Source organism: Sorex fumeus, unplaced genomic scaffold, assembly GCF_029834395.1.
Source record: "Sorex fumeus unplaced genomic scaffold, SorFum_2.1 ptg000131l, whole genome shotgun sequence".
Lineage (NCBI taxonomy): Eukaryota > Metazoa > Chordata > Mammalia > Eulipotyphla > Soricidae > Sorex > Sorex fumeus.
The window spans coordinates 6,669,800-6,690,358 of record NW_026606188.1 but is presented as its reverse complement, the minus strand read 5'-3'; positions in this window follow the sequence as shown (position 1 = coordinate 6,690,358).

Here is a 20,559-nt window from a genome sequence, read left to right as displayed (position 1 = left end):
ATCAGGTAACCTTAGCGGGTCCTTGCATGCCCGTTGTGGTCTAAATAATCCTCAACATCGCAGAGGTATGGCAGTACATCATCCTCTGCATTGAACAACCATTCCTATTGACTAAAATCACTAGAAAAGGTTCCAGGGTCTAGACACGACCACCAAAGAATCCTTGTGTATCATACAATAGGTTTTGGGTATCAGGTAGGTTATATTGCCTCCTTAATTCTCGCACCACTCTTAATCCCTCTATTGGAATACTTTTCAGTTAACCTGAGAGAGAATTCCCTTTTCAGTATTATACATCATTCTGTTTCACCTCCCATATTAAAATTCCTTTAAAAACAAGGACCATATTTAACTCAGCTTAGAAGCCTTTGCAAAATTTAGCATGTGGAACTGGCATTTGCCTTGCAAGCGGGCCAACATATCTGACCCATGTTCAATTCCTCTGCCCCTCTCGGAGAGCCCAGCAAGCTACTGAGAGTATCTCACCTGCACAGCAAAGCCTAGAAAGCTCCCCGTGACATATTCGATATGCCAAACACAGTAACAATTGTCACAATGGAGACGTTACTGGGTCTGCTTGAGCAAACTGATGAACAATGGGAGGACAGTGACAGTGACAGTGATATTTATTTTTTATTGAGTCACCATGCTTCAATTTTATATGACTGAAACCCCATACAGTTACAAAGCTCTTCATGATTGGGTTTCAGTCATATAAAATTCCAATACCCATCCTTCCATTAGTTTACATTTCCCACCAACAATGCCCCCAGTTTCCTGCTGGCCACACCCGATCCACCAGTCCCAGCCTGCCTCTATGGCAGGCATTTTTCTTCAAACACTTGTCAATTGGGGCCAGGAAGATAGCACAAAGGTTAAGGTGCTTGTCATGCATGTGGTCATTCCCAGTTTTATCTGGGATGGCAACACATATAGTTTCCTGACCACACTAGCAGTGATCCTTGAGCAAAGAATCAGGAGTAAGCTTTATGTACTCTTAGTGTGACCAAAAAAACAAACTCTACATTCTGTATATAAAAACTACGTATGCATATTGTTAACTTGACAACTTTTATTGTGCATATATTGAGTCATCAAGTTAAGAGAATTGAATTGTGTACAATCAGGAGCTTCTGTAAAATTTTATTCACTTGTATCACTTGTCATCCCATTGATCATCAATTTGCTAGAGCAGGTGCCAGTAAAGTCTCCTTTTGTCCTGTCATGTGCTAGTGTAGCCCAATGGCATCTGCTCGCTCCAGGAACACAAAGGACCTCAAACCATTTTTTCAGGGTTTTGATGAATAAGTCTGACCATCTTGTAGGTGGGAGGCCATACATCCTTTTGATGTCCCATGAAATCCAGTCAGTAATAGCTCTAGTCCAGCGGTCATCTCTAAATCACATTACATGTCCGGCCCACCTGATTTTCAACACCTTGGCAAATGAGGCAACATCCCTGATCTTTGATCATCGATGGAGGTGGGAACTTCGAATTTCTTCTCTCACTTGAGTGAAGCATGATACTCCAAGCATAGCTCTTTTCGATTCCTCGTTGGGAGACCCGAATAGCATTCTCATCCTGTTTTCATAGGGCCTAGGTCTCTGTGGCATATATTAGTGCAGGAAGAATGGTGGAGTTGAAAAGATGTATGCGGAGCCAGAGGTTCTTAATCCACTTAATAACTTCTTCGATGATCTTGAAGGCATTCCACTCTGCTCTCTTCATCCTGTGCAGTTCTGGTGCCAAGCCGTTCCTCATGTTGAATTCTCGACCGAGGTAGGCATAGCTGCTGCATTCAGAGATGTTTGTTCTGTTGAGAGCAAATGGAACGTCAGGGACTAGTTCATTTTCCATGAACATTGTCTTGGTGAGATTCAGCTGCAGCCTGACCTTTCCTCACTCACAGTCTCATTCCCCTGACAGTAAAATTTTAATATCAAAATATAATTTTTAATATTTTAATTTAATATTAGATATATGCTTTGCTTTTACTAGAGTTTAATTTACTTCATTGCTATCTAGCTGGGAAAGCCAAACTTAGATGCAAATAAATAAATGCTCCATACACACTGACCCAGGTATGGATCAAGAACTCCTGCCTTGTGTCTCTAAGGCTGTGGATTCAGTCCCTTACATGCCCCAGTGACCAACTGGGATCACAGGTACTGCTGAGTGCGATACGTGGTGCCACAACAATTGTCACTTCTGGGTACCTCAAGAAGAGCAGTAATAGTCTCTGATAATTCAGAATGTTAGAATCGGGGATATTTGGAAAGCAGGCAGTCCTAAGGTCAGACCACACTAATTGAATTAGAATCTCAATTGGCTGCGACATACAGTTCTGAAGGTTGTGTGTATCTGAGAAATAGATAAAGAGGCAGGGCATATTCTTTTTTTTTTTTTTAGTTTTTTAAAATTTACTTATTGAATCACCATGAGAACAGTTACAAAGTTTTCATGTTTGAGTCCCGGTCATGCAATGATTAAATACCCATCCCTTCACGAGTGAACATTCTCCACCACAAAAAAACCCAGTATGCACCCCATCTCCTCCCCTCGCCTGTGTGGCAGAAAATTTCCACATTACTCTCTCTCTCTATTTTGATCACTCTTAATATTTCTACACCAGTCTAACCATTATTATTTGAAACTTCCCCCCAACACTCAGACCTGCCAAAAAGACAATGTTAGACAGCTTGTTTTGAATTACTGGTTATGAGTAGCAGACGATATCGCATGGCCGCTCAGTCACACATTCTTTGATATCGCATGGCCGCTCAGCCACACAGTCTTGGAATTCTAAAGTTTTAATAATTAGGGTCTGGAGAGATTTCTACCAAGAGCCGCTCAGTTCCAAGATTTGTTTGTGTGTCTCTGGGATCATGACCATTAAGGAGCTTAGTAAGTAGCCAGGATCCATTCGTGGGCATCATCTCAGGTTCCTGATGGGGTGGGGGAGAAGGGCTGGCACCTCCCCTATCCCATGAGGCCTGGCGTGTATTGTCACTGCTGGCCCATACCTGGGTTTTCCGTTGAGTTCTGTAAGACGGTGGTCGCCCGGCTTCCCAGGAAACAAGCAGAGGAATGGCACCCACTCCCATCTGGGGTGGCCGGGAGAAGGTGGCCTAATGCAAAGTCTGGAGGCATTTCTGCCAAGAGCCACTCAGGATTCATTTGTGTGTCTCCAGAGCATATTCTTACTGTTTCCAAGGCCGTAAATTCGAATCTCATTTCCAAATACTCCACCACACTCACATGAACAGGTGGAACCTTGGGCCTTGAACACCACCTAAAAAAAATGAACTGTAGATAATTGTATATAAAGGAACTCAGGAAATAAGGATATTTTATTGTGAAAATTCAGTGAGCTTCATTTTTAGAAAGGCTATCACAATATTGAAAATTCTAGAAAATGTTAAAGACCATTTTCATTATGTTCAGCCCTTCAACTAGGGATTTTGCAGCTAATTTCTTGGAGAAAGCATTGAAGTCCACTACTGGGGATATTCCATTTCTGAGATGAACCATATGACTCGTAGAGCTAACCAACTCCCTCTTGCAGATCTGTTTTCAAATCACTCACAGTACTTTTATATTTTGTTGTGGAGGAACCTCCCAGGCTATGCTTGGGCAGCTGAGGGGTACCACTCCCAACAGATCAGTCTTGCAGTACTAGGCCCTGCACTGCAAGGTCTGAAGGATAGGAGCTCAGGCCATGGAAAAGTAACACTTGGCCTTGAAGCACTCAAGGTAACACATGGGCAGTGCTAAGAGGCCACTGGTGATACAGCATGCAGAGCCAGGAATCAAACTCGGGCCTCCTCACCCTTTTATCTATCTCCCTAGACCTGAGGCCAAGATTTAAGGCCTCTTGATCTTATTCATAATCACATCCTCTTTATATATCACTTTAATTTTAAATCCATTCAATTGTCTATAGGTGCATTTTTCTTAATAACTTTATTAAATTCTGGATAGGGTGTTTGCCTTGCATGCAGTTGACCTAGGTTTGATTCCTCTGTTCCTCTCAGAGACCCCGGCAAGCTACCTAGAGTATCCTGCCTGCACGGTAGAGCCTGGTAAGCTCCCCGTGGCATATTCAATATGCCAAAAACAGTAACAAGAAGTCTCACAATGGAGACATTAATGGTGTCTGCTCAATCAAATCAATGAACAATGGGAGGACAATGCTACAGTGCTATAGTGCTTTATCAATTCATTAAGATGGGGTATTGTCATCGTTGAGACTATCTAAACTATAGACAAACTTATGATGATGGTACAACTCAAGTCATTGGAATCCATTGACTAGATCACTCACAACTTTTTCTGGGAATAGAAAAATGGGTTTTATTCAAAATAATTTTATAAACAGGCAGTGCAGTCTCTGCCCCCGCGCCTGGGTGTTCCTTCCCGGAGTCCCTTGGAGGGGAGCGGGTTGAGCTTTCCTCCCTGCCTCGGCCAGGGCTACGGCAGCCGGAGACCTCCAGGACCAGCCACCACCATGCTGAGACCACTCTCCGCACACCTGAAGGTACTGGCAGAGGGACAAAGCCACGCGGGTTCCGGGGCCGAGACCTCCAAGCCTACTCGAATTGGAGTCGAGCATCTTCCACCCAGATCCTCCAAATTCCAGTAGGCGGGGGTCACACCCACCACCTGGCCCCCTGGCGCCGTGTAATCCCATCAGCGGCCAAGACTCAGAGACTATAAAATCCAGATCCCGGACGAGAGCAGTGCAGTCTCTGCCCCCGCGCCTGGGTGTTCCTTCCCGGAGTCCCTTGGAGGGGAGCGGGTTGAGCTTTCCTCCCCGCCCCGGCCAGGGCTACGGCACCCGGAGACCTCCAGGACCAGCCACCACCATGCTGAGACCACTCTCCGCACACCTGAAGGTACTGGCAGAGGGACAAAGCCACGCGGGTTCCGGGGCCGAGACCTCCAAGCCTACTCGAATTGGAGTCGAGCATCTTCCACCCAGATCCTCCAAATTCCAGTAGGCGGGGGTCACACCCACCACCTGGCCCCCTGGCGCCGTGTAATCCCATCAGCGGCCAAGACTCAGAGACTATAAAATCCAGATCCCGGACGAGAGCAGTGCAGTCTCTGCCCCCGCGCCTGGGTGTTCCTTCCCGGAGTCCCTTGGAGGGGAGCGGGTTGAGCTTTCCTCCCCGCCCCGGCCAGGGCTACGGCACCCGGAGACCTCCAGGACCAGCCACCACCATGCTGAGACCACTCTCCGCACACCTGAAGGTACTGGCAGAGGGACAAAGCCACGCGGGTTCCGGGGCCGAGACCTCCAAGCCTACTCGAATTGGAGTCGAGCATCTTCCACCCAGATCCTCCAAATTCCAGTAGGCGGGGGTCACACCCACCACCTGGCCCCCTGGCGCCGTGTAATCCCATCAGCGGCCAAGACTCAGAGACTATAAAATCCAGATCCCGGACGAGAGCAGTGCAGTCTCTGCCCCCGCGCCTGGGTGTTCCTTCCCGGAGTCCCTTGGAGGGGAGCGGGTTGAGCTTTCCTCCCTGCCCCGGCCAGGGCTACGGCACCCGGAGACCTCCAGGACCAGCCACCACCATGCTGAGACCACTCTCCGCACACCTGAAGGTACTGGCAGAGGGACAAAGCCACGCGGGTTCCGGGGCCGAGACCTCCAAGCCTACTCGAATTGGAGTCGAGCATCTTCCACCCAGATCCTCCAAATTCCAGTAGGCGGGGGTCACACCCACCACCTGGCCCCCTGGCGCCGTGTAATCCCATCAGCGGCCAAGACTCAGAGACTATAAAATCCAGATCCCGGACGAGAGCAGTGCAGTCTCTGCCCCCGCGCCTGGGTGTTCCTTCCCGGAGTCCCTTGGAGGGGAGCGGGTTGAGCTTTCCTCCCCGCCCCGGCCAGGGCTACGGCACCCGGAGACCTCCAGGACCAGCCACCACCATGCTGAGACCACTCTCCGCACACCTGAAGGTACTGGCAGAGGGACAAAGCCACGCGGGTTCCGGGGCCGAGACCTCCAAGCCTACTCGAATTGGAGTCGAGCATCTTCCACCCAGATCCTCCAAATTCCAGTAGGCGGGGGTCACACCCACCACCTGGCCCCCTGGCGCCGTGTAATCCCATCAGCGGCCAAGACTCAGAGACTATAAAATCCAGATCCCGGACGAGAGCAGTGCAGTCTCTGCCCCCGCGCCTGGGTGTTCCTTCCCGGAGTCCCTTGGAGGGGAGCGGGTTGAGCTTTCCTCCCTGCCCCGGCCAGGGCTACGGCAGCCGGAGACCTCCAGGACCAGCCACCACCATGCTGAGACCACTCTCCGCACACCTGAAGGTACTGGCAGAGGGACAAAGCCACGCGGGTTCCGGGGCCGAGACCTCCAAGCCTACTCGAATTGGAGTCGAGCATCTTCCACCCAGATCCTCCAAATTCCAGTAGGCGGGGGTCACACCCACCACCTGGCCCCCTGGCGCCGTGTAATCCCATCAGCGGCCAAGACTCAGAGACTATAAAATCCAGATCCCGGACGAGAGCAGTGCAGTCTCTGCCCCCGCGCCTGGGTGTTCCTTCCCGGAGTCCCTTGGAGGGGAGCGGGTTGAGCTTTCCTCCCTGCCCCGGCCAGGGCTACGGCACCCGGAGACCTCCAGGACCAGCCACCACCATGCTGAGACCACTCTCCGCACACCTGAAGGTACTGGCAGAGGGACAAAGCCACGCGGGTTCCGGGGCCGAGACCTCCAAGCCTACTCGAATTGGAGTCGAGCATCTTCCACCCAGATCCTCCAAATTCCAGTAGGCGGGGGTCACACCCACCACCTGGCCCCCTGGCGCCGTGTAATCCCATCAGCGGCCAAGACTCAGAGACTATAAAATCCAGATCCCGGACGAGAGCAGTGCAGTCTCTGCCCCCGCGCCTGGGTGTTCCTTCCCGGAGTCCCTTGGAGGGGAGCGGGTTGAGCTTTCCTCCCCGCCCCGGCCAGGGCTACGGCACCCGGAGACCTCCAGGACCAGCCACCACCATGCTGAGACCACTCTCCGCACACCTGAAGGTACTGGCAGAGGGACAAAGCCACGCGGGTTCCGGGGCCGAGACCTCCAAGCCTACTCGAATTGGAGTCGAGCATCTTCCACCCAGATCCTCCAAATTCCAGTAGGCGGGGGTCACACCCACCACCTGGCCCCCTGGCGCCGTGTAATCCCATCAGCGGCCAAGACTCAGAGACTATAAAATCCAGATCCCGGACGAGAGCAGTGCAGTCTCTGCCCCCGCGCCTGGGTGTTCCTTCCCGGAGTCCCTTGGAGGGGAGCGGGTTGAGCTTTCCTCCCCGCCCCGGCCAGGGCTACGGCACCCGGAGACCTCCAGGACCAGCCACCACCATGCTGAGACCACTCTCCGCACACCTGAAGGTACTGGCAGAGGGACAAAGCCACGCGGGTTCCGGGGCCGAGACCTCCAAGCCTACTCGAATTGGAGTCGAGCATCTTCCACCCAGATCCTCCAAATTCCAGTAGGCGGGGGTCACACCCACCACCTGGCCCCCTGGCGCCGTGTAATCCCATCAGCGGCCAAGACTCAGAGACTATAAAATCCAGATCCCGGACGAGAGCAGTGCAGTCTCTGCCCCCGCGCCTGGGTGTTCCTTCCCGGAGTCCCTTGGAGGGGAGCGGGTTGAGCTTTCCTCCCTGCCCCGGCCAGGGCTACGGCACCCGGAGACCTCCAGGACCAGCCACCACCATGCTGAGACCACTCTCCGCACACCTGAAGGTACTGGCAGAGGGACAAAGCCACGCGGGTTCCGGGGCCGAGACCTCCAAGCCTACTCGAATTGGAGTCGAGCATCTTCCACCCAGATCCTCCAAATTCCAGTAGGCGGGGGTCACACCCACCACCTGGCCCCCTGGCGCCGTGTAATCCCATCAGCGGCCAAGACTCAGAGACTATAAAATCCAGATCCCGGACGAGAGCAGTGCAGTCTCTGCCCCCGCGCCTGGGTGTTCCTTCCCGGAGTCCCTTGGAGGGGAGCGGGTTGAGCTTTCCTCCCCGCCCCGGCCAGGGCTACGGCACCCGGAGACCTCCAGGACCAGCCACCACCATGCTGAGACCACTCTCCGCACACCTGAAGGTACTGGCAGAGGGACAAAGCCACGCGGGTTCCGGGGCCGAGACCTCCAAGCCTACTCGAATTGGAGTCGAGCATCTTCCACCCAGATCCTCCAAATTCCAGTAGGCGGGGGTCACACCCACCACCTGGCCCCCTGGCGCCGTGTAATCCCATCAGCGGCCAAGACTCAGAGACTATAAAATCCAGATCCCGGACGAGAGCAGTGCAGTCTCTGCCCCCGCGCCTGGGTGTTCCTTCCCGGAGTCCCTTGGAGGGGAGCGGGTTGAGCTTTCCTCCCTGCCCCGGCCAGGGCTACGGCAGCCGGAGACCTCCAGGACCAGCCACCACCATGCTGAGACCACTCTCCGCACACCTGAAGGTACTGGCAGAGGGACAAAGCCACGCGGGTTCCGGGGCCGAGACCTCCAAGCCTACTCGAATTGGAGTCGAGCATCTTCCACCCAGATCCTCCAAATTCCAGTAGGCGGGGGTCACACCCACCACCTGGCCCCCTGGCGCCGTGTAATCCCATCAGCGGCCAAGACTCAGAGACTATAAAATCCAGATCCCGGACGAGAGCAGTGCAGTCTCTGCCCCCGCGCCTGGGTGTTCCTTCCCGGAGTCCCTTGGAGGGGAGCGGGTTGAGCTTTCCTCCCTGCCCCGGCCAGGGCTACGGCACCCGGAGACCTCCAGGACCAGCCACCACCATGCTGAGACCACTCTCCGCACACCTGAAGGTACTGGCAGAGGGACAAAGCCACGCGGGTTCCGGGGCCGAGACCTCCAAGCCTACTCGAATTGGAGTCGAGCATCTTCCACCCAGATCCTCCAAATTCCAGTAGGCGGGGGTCACACCCACCACCTGGCCCCCTGGCGCCGTGTAATCCCATCAGCGGCCAAGACTCAGAGACTATAAAATCCAGATCCCGGACGAGAGCAGTGCAGTCTCTGCCCCCGCGCCTGGGTGTTCCTTCCCGGAGTCCCTTGGAGGGGAGCGGGTTGAGCTTTCCTCCCTGCCCCGGCCAGGGCTACGGCACCCGGAGACCTCCAGGACCAGCCACCACCATGCTGAGACCACTCTCCGCACACCTGAAGGTACTGGCAGAGGGACAAAGCCACGCGGGTTCCGGGGCCGAGACCTCCAAGCCTACTCGAATTGGAGTCGAGCATCTTCCACCCAGATCCTCCAAATTCCAGTAGGCGGGGGTCACACCCACCACCTGGCCCCCTGGCGCCGTGTAATCCCATCAGCGGCCAAGACTCAGAGACTATAAAATCCAGATCCCGGACGAGAGCAGTGCAGTCTCTGCCCCCGCGCCTGGGTGTTCCTTCCCGGAGTCCCTTGGAGGGGAGCGGGTTGAGCTTTCCTCCCTGCCCCGGCCAGGGCTACGGCACCCGGAGACCTCCAGGACCAGCCACCACCATGCTGAGACCACTCTCCGCACACCTGAAGGTACTGGCAGAGGGACAAAGCCACGCGGGTTCCGGGGCCGAGACCTCCAAGCCTACTCGAATTGGAGTCGAGCATCTTCCACCCAGATCCTCCAAATTCCAGTAGGCGGGGGTCACACCCACCACCTGGCCCCCTGGCGCCGTGTAATCCCATCAGCGGCCAAGACTCAGAGACTATAAAATCCAGATCCCGGACGAGAGCAGTGCAGTCTCTGCCCCCGCGCCTGGGTGTTCCTTCCCGGAGTCCCTTGGAGGGGAGCGGGTTGAGCTTTCCTCCCTGCCCCGGCCAGGGCTACGGCACCCGGAGACCTCCAGGACCAGCCACCACCATGCTGAGACCACTCTCCGCACACCTGAAGGTACTGGCAGAGGGACAAAGCCACGCGGGTTCCGGGGCCGAGACCTCCAAGCCTACTCGAATTGGAGTCGAGCATCTTCCACCCAGATCCTCCAAATTCCAGTAGGCGGGGGTCACACCCACCACCTGGCCCCCTGGCGCCGTGTAATCCCATCAGCGGCCAAGACTCAGAGACTATAAAATCCAGATCCCGGACGAGAGCAGTGCAGTCTCTGCCCCCGCGCCTGGGTGTTCCTTCCCGGAGTCCCTTGGAGGGGAGCGGGTTGAGCTTTCCTCCCTGCCCCGGCCAGGGCTACGGCAGCCGGAGACCTCCAGGACCAGCCACCACCATGCTGAGACCACTCTCCGCACACCTGAAGGTACTGGCAGAGGGACAAAGCCACGCGGGTTCCGGGGCCGAGACCTCCAAGCCTACTCGAATTGGAGTCGAGCATCTTCCACCCAGATCCTCCAAATTCCAGTAGGCGGGGGTCACACCCACCACCTGGCCCCCTGGCGCCGTGTAATCCCATCAGCGGCCAAGACTCAGAGACTATAAAATCCAGATCCCGGACGAGAGCAGTGCAGTCTCTGCCCCCGCGCCTGGGTGTTCCTTCCCGGAGTCCCTTGGAGGGGAGCGGGTTGAGCTTTCCTCCCTGCCCCGGCCAGGGCTACGGCACCCGGAGACCTCCAGGACCAGCCACCACCATGCTGAGACCACTCTCCGCACACCTGAAGGTACTGGCAGAGGGACAAAGCCACGCGGGTTCCGGGGCCGAGACCTCCAAGCCTACTCGAATTGGAGTCGAGCATCTTCCACCCAGATCCTCCAAATTCCAGTAGGCGGGGGTCACACCCACCACCTGGCCCCCTGGCGCCGTGTAATCCCATCAGCGGCCAAGACTCAGAGACTATAAAATCCAGATTCCGGAACCGCGCGGCCGCGAATGCGGCCGCGCGACATCTTATCAGAACTTTTCTTTATGACATCTTATTATCTGATTCCTACTTTGGACAAACTTGCAGGCTATTGAATGTAGCCTGCCCACAGGGCAGAGTCTGGCAAACTCCCCGTGGCGCACCAAATATGCCAAATACCAGTAACAATGATGGGTCTCATTCTCCTAAAGAGCCGTGAATATAATCTCAGGGCTAGGATGAAAGAGACGTTACTGGGGCCTGCTCGAGGCAATCGACGATTAACAGGATGATGAAATGAAAAAATGAAAAAAAATTTATAAACAGTTGTTTTACTTCAATATAAAAACATCAGGTTCTATCTGGCTTTATGCCCTAATTCTTAATTAATACTTTTAGTTTCCACAACATGGGTTTAAAAACAACGGTAAATCGTTCTGATACAGACAGTGATTTCTGAATTAATTTCTAAGCACCAGCAGCAACTCTGCTATTACGAGCTGCATTTAGATCGTAAATAATTCTGTGAGCCCTGTTGCTTGTGCCAAATAAATGTGAAGTTACTAATATATGTGATTATGGCAATTTGGAAAAGTAATATTTACAGAACAAATAGCAAAATTATTACCTCCCTTTGGTCAGGACCCTCTTGTGGTTGAAAATGATGATGAAAAAACAGCCAAATAGACTCTGAAATGTTGTTGTTGAAAATCGGCTTCATCTTCAGCAGACACCTGAGAAGAAACTAGTTAACAACTTGACAGATTCAAGTCAGGGACAAGCGTCTTTCCTTGGCACCATTTTAAATTGCTACAAGAGAGGGTGAATCAGTGAAACTGGGGTCAGCAGAGAGAAAAGGGAATAATTGCTTGTTAGAAAGAAAAAGGAATGCAATAAAGAATGCTAAAATAAAATTTTCCATAACAAAGAAACTGGACTACAAATAAAAAGGCACTGAATTGATGTCTTTAAGAAAATAAATATTTTAAAAACAAAATTTTATTTTTTGGAAGTAAAGATATATCTAGGCATCAAAATGAAGCATGATACCTAAAATTCTCACTAATTGGGGCTGAAGCAATAGTATGGTGGATAGAACGCTTGCCTCACACACAGTTAATCCAGGTTCTATTAGCTGTATCCCCATATAGTCCCCTAAACTCCACCAGAAGTGAGCCCTAAGCAGCACTGGATGTGACCCCCCCCCAAAAAACAATATAATTAAAATTAAAAACAAAAATCACATTTAGTTCTAGGAATCCATTTAAGAAATTAGCTAATCCATAATTAATATACTACAATAATTTTAAAAGGGTCATAGGAAATAGGACATATATTTTTCTATCAGCTTCATGTAAAATAGGCCAAAAGTAGATGTAGTTGACACTACATTACAGCAACTGTGCAAAACAGAAAAATATTGTTTAAATTTTTATTTGATTTTATTTTCTGTTTGGTTTAGGTTCATACTCAGTGGACATCGGGCTATACTCCTGACTGTGATCAGAGATCACTTCTGGAATTACTCAGGGAAGCATATGAGGTACCAGGGATAGAAACCAAGTGAGGCTCATACCCACTCTCTATACTATCACCCGGGCATGTGTAAGGAAGAAATTGTCAGCCATCATTTGTGAAGGACCAGATAGTAAATATTTTTGCTTTGCTGGCTGTAAGGTATAGCAAGTATTCAACTCTACAATATAGTGAAAGACAGTTATTAGACAGCATGAAAACAACTGTGCACGGTTGTGTTCTAAAAACATTATATTGGGGCTGGAGTGATAAAACAGATGGTAGGGCATTTTCCTTGCACACGGCTGACCTGGGTTCAATTCCCAGCATCCCATATGGTCCCCTGGGCAGTGCCAGGAGTAATTCCTGAGTGCAGAGATAGGAGTAACCCCTGTGTATCACTGGGTGTGACCAAAAAAAAGCAAATATATATATATATATATATATATATTAAAAGAAAAGACAGGCATCCTACTAGAATGGCAAATACCAAAACCAAAACATAAATACCACCAAATGATAGCAGGTATATGGAGCAATAGGAAGTCTCATTCCTCCCTGGTGGGAACACAAAACAGGAAAGACACGTTGAAAAAATGTTTGGAAGTTTCTTACAAACTAAGCATACCATTTGGCAGTTTCTAGGCATACTTGATCATCCAGCAATAGCACTCTGATATGTTTCCCCCACCAAAATAGCTGACAACTTATGTCCACACAAAAGCCTGCACATGAATATTTATAAGAATTTTCTTCATTATTGCCAAAACTCAGCAACAATCAATCTGCCCTTCCACATATAAATGGGTAAATAAGCTGCAGTATATCCAAACAATGAAAGTGATTCAACACTGATAAGAAATGATCTATCATGTTTCCCGTGAAAAGATATGGAAGAATCATAAATACATATTTACAAGTGAATGAACTAAACCTGAAAATACTCTCTCATTTCAACTATAAAGCAGCTTGGAAAGATAAAACTATACAGATAATTTTTTAAAAGGAGCAGAGTGCTTACAAGAACCGGAAAAATTAAAAGATGAGTAGGTGTGAGGGGAAAAAAGACAAAAATATAGTAGTCAGAGATATAGTGCAGAATTAAGGCTTGCACATGACTGACCCAGGTTTAATACATAGCACCATATAACAACCCCCTGAGCACTGCCAGGAGTTATCATTGAGCACTGTCAAGTATGGTCCAAATCCCGCCCCCAAAAAAGAAAAATGAAAATGTGGTAAAAATGCTCTTTCTTTTAACCACGATCACTGTCACTGTCTTCCCACTGTTCATCAATTTGCTCAAGCGGGCCCAGTAATGTCTCCATTTTGAGACTTCTTATTACTGTGTTTGGCATATTGAATACGTTACTGGTAGCTTGCCAGGGCTTTGCCATGTGGGCGAGATACTCTCAGTAGTTTGCCAGGCTCTCCGAGAGGGGCAGAGGAATCAAACCTGGCTCAGCCGGGCTGGCTGTGCGCAAGGCAAACGCCCTACCACTGTACTTTCGCTCTTTTAACCAACTATATTTAAATCCTTAAATTTAATATTTCTGCCTACTTATTATCTTGTACTACTAACAAAACATTTGGAATATTAACAACATAGCAAACATGAATATATACCTACTGCCCACCCAGAAACACTCAAAGTCTCAATATTTTAAAGCACTAAATATTCAGCTGTAATTTCAGTCTTACACCAAATGTAAGCAAGCAATTTTGAAACAGAAACTAGTAGTTCCAAAGTCTATCAAATTATCCTATAAATCACTGCTTATAGTTACACCTGAAAGAGTTAAAAAAATTCTCCTTTTATGTAAACACTGATTCAATTTCTTTTATTTAAAATTTATTAATTAAGGTGAAGCTTAATTGTCATATGTCAATGGTGACATATATAGTCTTGGAAAGGCTTACAAAGACCACCCACAGAGTACCCCAAATCCATTCTATGTACCTCCATCATCTCCAAATTAACAATTAGACCCCCTTAAATTCTATTTCTGTTTTTTTTTAATACAAATATAATAATTATTTATCTTTGGTAGCAACATATTTTTTAACTTTTGTTAAAAAGCCATGATTTGTAAAGCTACTGATTTTTGTTTTAGGCATACAATGATTCAGCACCAATCCCTCCACCAGTGTCAACTTCCCTCCATCATTTGTTCCAGATTCCATCCTCATTAGAACTCCCATTTTGTCCCTGCCTGTTGGCTTGACAGGCACATTACAAAGTTTCAGTGGTCACCACTTCTATCTCAAATGTATCTCAAATGTTCAGTTCTGGTGAATCTGTGTTTGGGGTATATGGCTATACCCCTCACATATATCACTGGTATAACTGAACCCTTGATGCCTGTTCACTTCATGTTCTCTTCTTCCCACCTTGATTTCTTTCCTTCTCAGTCCTTCTCTTCTCTAAACACTGGAATCAAGGATGATCTAAGCACAACCTTTTTCGATAGTTTAAGTGAAGTAAACCAGAAAAAAAGGAAGCACAGGGTGATCTCGCTTACCTGTGAAATATAGGATACAGGAGGAGGAAATGTTTTGTAATACTTTATTTTAAAGGATCTGCATTTAAAATTGGCCCTTGATTTTATTTTAGAAAATAATTTCTCCAGTCCCTTATATTGTACTAACTTGACATTTCTACTTCATCTAGAAGTCAGCTTCTTGTCTACCCTTACTACTAATTTCCCTTTTCGGTACTTTTCAGTCTGCTTCCCTTGCCCCTTCTATGCCCTATCTGACTCAGGCTGCTACCAACTAACTCTCAGTTCTAATAAGTCATTAAAGGATACAATCAAATATTAATATAACTCATAAACATACCAATTTTACCCTCTTAAGAAAACAAAACATTTATTAACAAGGGTGTTGTTTTACCCTGCAGTGTCAAGTCTACATGACTTACATGAAATGTTGACTTACACACATTCATCATATTGAGAACATTAAAATATCTTTGAATTTGAATTTCCTTAAATTTGAAGTTAACAGGGCTATAGCAATAGTACAGTAGGTAGGGCACTTGCCTTGCATATAGCCAACTGGGGTTTAATTTCCTCACCACATATGATCCTCCAGCCCTTCCCAGAAGTGAATCCAGAATGCAGAGACAAGAACAAGCTATGAGCAACACTGAGTGTGGTCCAAAAGCAAAAAAAAAAAAAATATGCAAGTTAAAATATAAACTTTCACATAAACTAGTTCGAATTTTAGTGAACTCATGATTCTAAATATACATAAATATTATTTATCTGGGCTGGAGTGATAGCACAGCGGGTAGGGCATTTGCCTTGCACATGGCCGACATGGTCGGCCAAGGTTTGATTCCTCCGCCCCTCTCGGAGAGCCCAGCAAGCTACCAAGAGTATCTCGCCTGCACATCAAAGCCTGGCAAGCTGCCCGTGACGTATTCGATATGCCAAACACAGTAACGATTGTCATAATGGAGACGTTACTGGGCCTGCTCGAGCAAATCGACAAACAGTGGGAGGACAGTGCTACAGAGCTTTGTTTATCTAATAAAGCCACAAAAATTGTTCATGATATTTATGTTATTTTATTTGTTGCTGTTGCCTTCCAGTATTAACTATTAGTTACCCCAGTTTCAAGTAAATGAACTAATCCATTTATTCTCCTAATGCTGAGGATAAAATAAACAGCATGGATACTAATCTTTCAGAATGAAATCAGGATATAACTTTGGAGGATGATATAACAATTATACCCCTTCCAACATACTCCACCTGGGTGTTCTATGGAAATCCTTCTGTATTTTTACTCAGAAAGTTATTCTCAATGGAAACTACTGGCAGTCTTCCTTGATCATCTGCATCTAGCCAGAAAATAAAATATGATAAAAACATGGGAAAGGAATATCTAATCTTAATGGCCTAGAGTGACACATCGATTCCACACACATTTCATTAGCAAGAATGAGGTCTCCTACAACTGTAAGAGAACATAGAACATCTAGCAGTGTGCTCAGTGGGTACAAATCAATGTATCACCACACACTAAAAATATTAAAAGTGAAAAGATGACCATGGTAAATAATTAAGCTAAAGGGTATACCAGAGAGAGTGGCAAAGTACCTGTTTGGCAACCTTGAGGTTGTGAATTTGATCCCATGCACTGCCTCACATCTATGAACACAATCCTAGCAGCACTTCAGCCTAGGACTCTGGGGACCACCACAGAAAGCCACGTCTGGCTCACTGCAGTCACATTCACCACATGGAAGCTTGGCAACCTCCAGAGAGCACTACAAGGAAAACATGTGATCGATCTTCAATCACTGGGTCATTACAGTAACAACAGAAAGAGGAGAAGGAAGGGAAATGAATCAATGATAAACAATAAATAAAACTTAAAATAGAGTCCTGTGGGAATGGGCACACATTTAAATAACTTACTCAGAGTAGACCTCATTGAGCAGTAGACACTGAAAAGGGGTTTGAACAGATATATGGTGAGATCAAAAGTATGCATGTGAGGGAACAGCATTCAAAAAGATGATTTTTAGTTCAAGTGGTCACAATTAAAGATGCTTGCATGGAGACCTGAGAACTAAAGGGATCTCACTGTATCACTGTATCACTGTCATCTTGTTCATCGATTTGCTCAAGCAGGCACCAATGACATCTCCATTTGTCCCAGCCCTGAGATTTTAGCAGCCTCTTCTCACTCATCCTTCCCAACAGTGCCAAATTGGAGGCTCTTTCAGGATCAGAGGAATAAGACCCGTTATTGTTACTGTTTTGGGCATATCAAATACTCCATGGGGGACTTGCCAGGCTCTGCCATAAAGGAAACTAGTAGATTTTTTTAAGTTGTTCAGAAAGAATAATATATTTCCCCTTAATAATAATGCTATTATTTGGACAATAGAATTGTTGTCCTAAAAATAAAAGAAGAGAAACCAGATATACTTCTTTCAGCTATGTGGCTATATGTCAAGAGGCCTGTTATCTGCAAACAAGAAAAAGGGCCTTGTTTATCAAGAATCATACTGTTACACCATATTATTAGACTTCGCCAACTCTAGTACAGAACAAAATAAAATTCTTTAAAACTTTTAGTTTGGTATGTTATTATTATGGCCTAAGATAATAATACATTGGTAATCCTTTTGCTTTGGCCATGAATATAATAAAAGGCTACTTAATAATCTTGGAGTTGAATATTGACCTAGAAATGATCTGAGTCATATTCTAACAAAACCATTAAGAATTTTTTTGAAATACACTGAAGTGGGACAGTTATTGAACATGAAAGTCCATCAAGTAAACAAGAACCCTAGTGAGGTTATCACTGTATCACTGTCATCCCTATTCACTGATTAACTCGAGCAGGCACCAGTAACATCTCCATTCGTACAATCCCTGATTTTAGCAGCCTCTCCTTACTCGTCTTTCCCAATAAAACTGCTGTATTAGAGGCTCTGTCAGGGTCAGGGGAATGAGACCTGTTATTGTTAGTTACTGTTTTTGGTATATCAAATATGCCATGGGTAGCTTGCCAGGCTCTGCCATGACCTAATGAGGTTATGTTAGTAAATTGCGTCCAGAAAGTAGTAAAGAATGAGCAGTGGAAAGTAAATTTGTTCTGAAGGTAAATATATAGTCTATTTATATTCTGAAATATTGGATATAAAATGTGATAATGAAAATGCAAGGTTGTATACAAGATTTGGGGCCACACAATTGAGCAGTTGAAGTCATTGTTAATTAACATGGGGAAGATCATGTGCAAGACAAGTTTAGGAGGTAGACAAGAGCAGGAATCCTTTTATAGTATATAATTTTTAAATCTCTATTAGACATACTGTAAACAGATGAAAGAAATAGAAGTCCAGAGGCTGATGAAATGACCAACTTCATAAGGAGAGAATGAGAAATGTTCCAAATTCCGTGCCCTAGAACAAATTACATCAAAAATGAAGATAAATAACACAAACTTAAAACAGTCCTACTAAAAGTAGAGAAAAAGTAAGTTTTGTTTAAAGAAATATTTTAGTTTACCTTCAAATTTTTATTTTAGCCAGCATGACTTACAGTGCTGATAATCACAGAAGGGCTTTGTGCATACTTTCCAATAGCACCCCCTCCACCAGAATTCCCACTTCCTTCCACTACTGTCTCAACTACCTTTTTCCCACCCTCTCCCCTCCAGGGTAAGGTCAATTTTATATAACAGTTCAGTTGTTTCCAATGTGTGTCAAATGTGAGCTACTTGAAGCTCAAATAAAGCCATAGACATACTCCAATTTACACATTTCTTTAGACGAGCATTATAGTGTCCCGATTCTCAGTTCAACCTTGGTCAAAAATATACTTATTTTCATGTCCCTATAAAGACTAACATAAAAAATGTTTATTTGCCTCAGCTAACACTTCATTAAATTTAGAACATGTAAATTTAGAACATAACTTTCAATTAATGCTTTCTTCCAGTTGAACTTGCAGTCAGCAAAGTCTTTATCTTGGGGAAAAAAGTGGGAAAAAGGTACATTTATCTTTCTGCTCTCAGTTACCAGAACACGACACACACTTTCCTTTCACCAGATTGAAAGATCTATGATTGTAATTGAATCATTGTTTTTTCAGTTATTTCTTTTTCTGAAAGGCATGAAAAGATATTTTTTTCCAAAATCTGGAGAAATACACATCTTTTCAGGAGATAAATCTAAATCTAAAGCCATAGGTCATGCTTTACATTGAACAAGAGTCTTACCACTAGCATCTTCACCTGTACATGTAACTCAACAGAAGCTACATAGTTGTTGTTCAAGTGACAACACTGAACAAGTTTTCATCAAGCATCATAGGCCAAAAGGTTTTAAGACCAATAATAAAGTTTAACTTCGAAAGTAATCTCTGAAATAAAAAAAAAATGAGGAGCTGGACAGACAGGGGTGGAGACAGAAACAAATTGAGATAGGTCTATATAGATAATATGTAATCAATATTTATTTGCTTTCTTTGGGTCACACCTGGCGATGCACAGGGGTTACTCCTGGATCTGCATTCAGGAATTACTCCTGGCAGTGCTCAGGGGACCATATGGGATGCTGGGAATCGAATCTGGGTCGGCTGCATGCAAGGCAAAAGCCCTACATGCTGTGCTATCACTCCAGCCCCAATAATCAATACTTTTAAGTGGACTTTAAAAAATTAAGTTCTAGGTAAGATATGTACTTCAATGCTACTGAATAATATTTAAATTATTTAAGTAAATGTCTACAATAAAACTAGTTTGAACTAAATAAGTAATTTTTTTTTGCTTTTTGGGTCACACCCAGCGACGCTCAGGGGTTACTCCTGGATCATGCACTCAGGAATTGCTCCTGGCAGTGCTCGGAGGACCATATGGGATGCTGGGAATCGAACCTGGGTTGGCCATGTTGGCTGCATGCAAGGCAAAGCCCTACCCGCTGTGCTATCACTCCAGCCCCCTAAATAAGTACTTTTAAGTGAATAAATATTTAGAGTCATTATATTCCAAGTTCTGTTAATTTTTATTTTAATTTTTATTCTGCTAGGAATAAAAGTTAAAATGTGATATACAAAAACAGACTAGTTGGGGCTGGAGCAATAGCACAGCGGGTAGGGCGTTTACCTTGCACGCAACCAACATGGCTGACACAGGTTTGATTCCCAGCACCCCACATCCCATATGGTCCTCCAAGTGCTGCCAGGAGCAATTCCTGAGTGCATGAGGCAGGAGTAACCCCTGTGCATTGCTGGACGTGACCCAAAAAGAAAAAAAAAAAGAATAGTTTTCTTATCTTTTAAGAGGTCAGAGTCTCACAGGGGAGACATGATTTAAGTAATGATATATCATGTTGGAAATGTTACAGTAACATTTTAGAGGCAGGCACAAAAATATGTAGGACCACAGAGTGGTCCATTCCACTGGTGGTCATAGAGAAAAATAAGAAAATTGTATTCCAAATTTAAAAAAAGAATCTTTCAAGAGTTTTCCACTATTCTACAAAATCACTCCCGCAAATCACTCACAAGTGCCCTCAAATTTGGGGGATAGAAGATAACATATAAATATTAGGTAGATCTAAACGTTCTATCCATCACTGTGGTTAACAGCAAGGTGATTATTATGATAATGTGTTGTTTTCGAGAAGAAAATTTAAACCACCTGCCGTCACTGTATCAGTATCACTGTCATCCTGTTGTTCATCGATTTCCTCTGATTTCCTCGAGCAG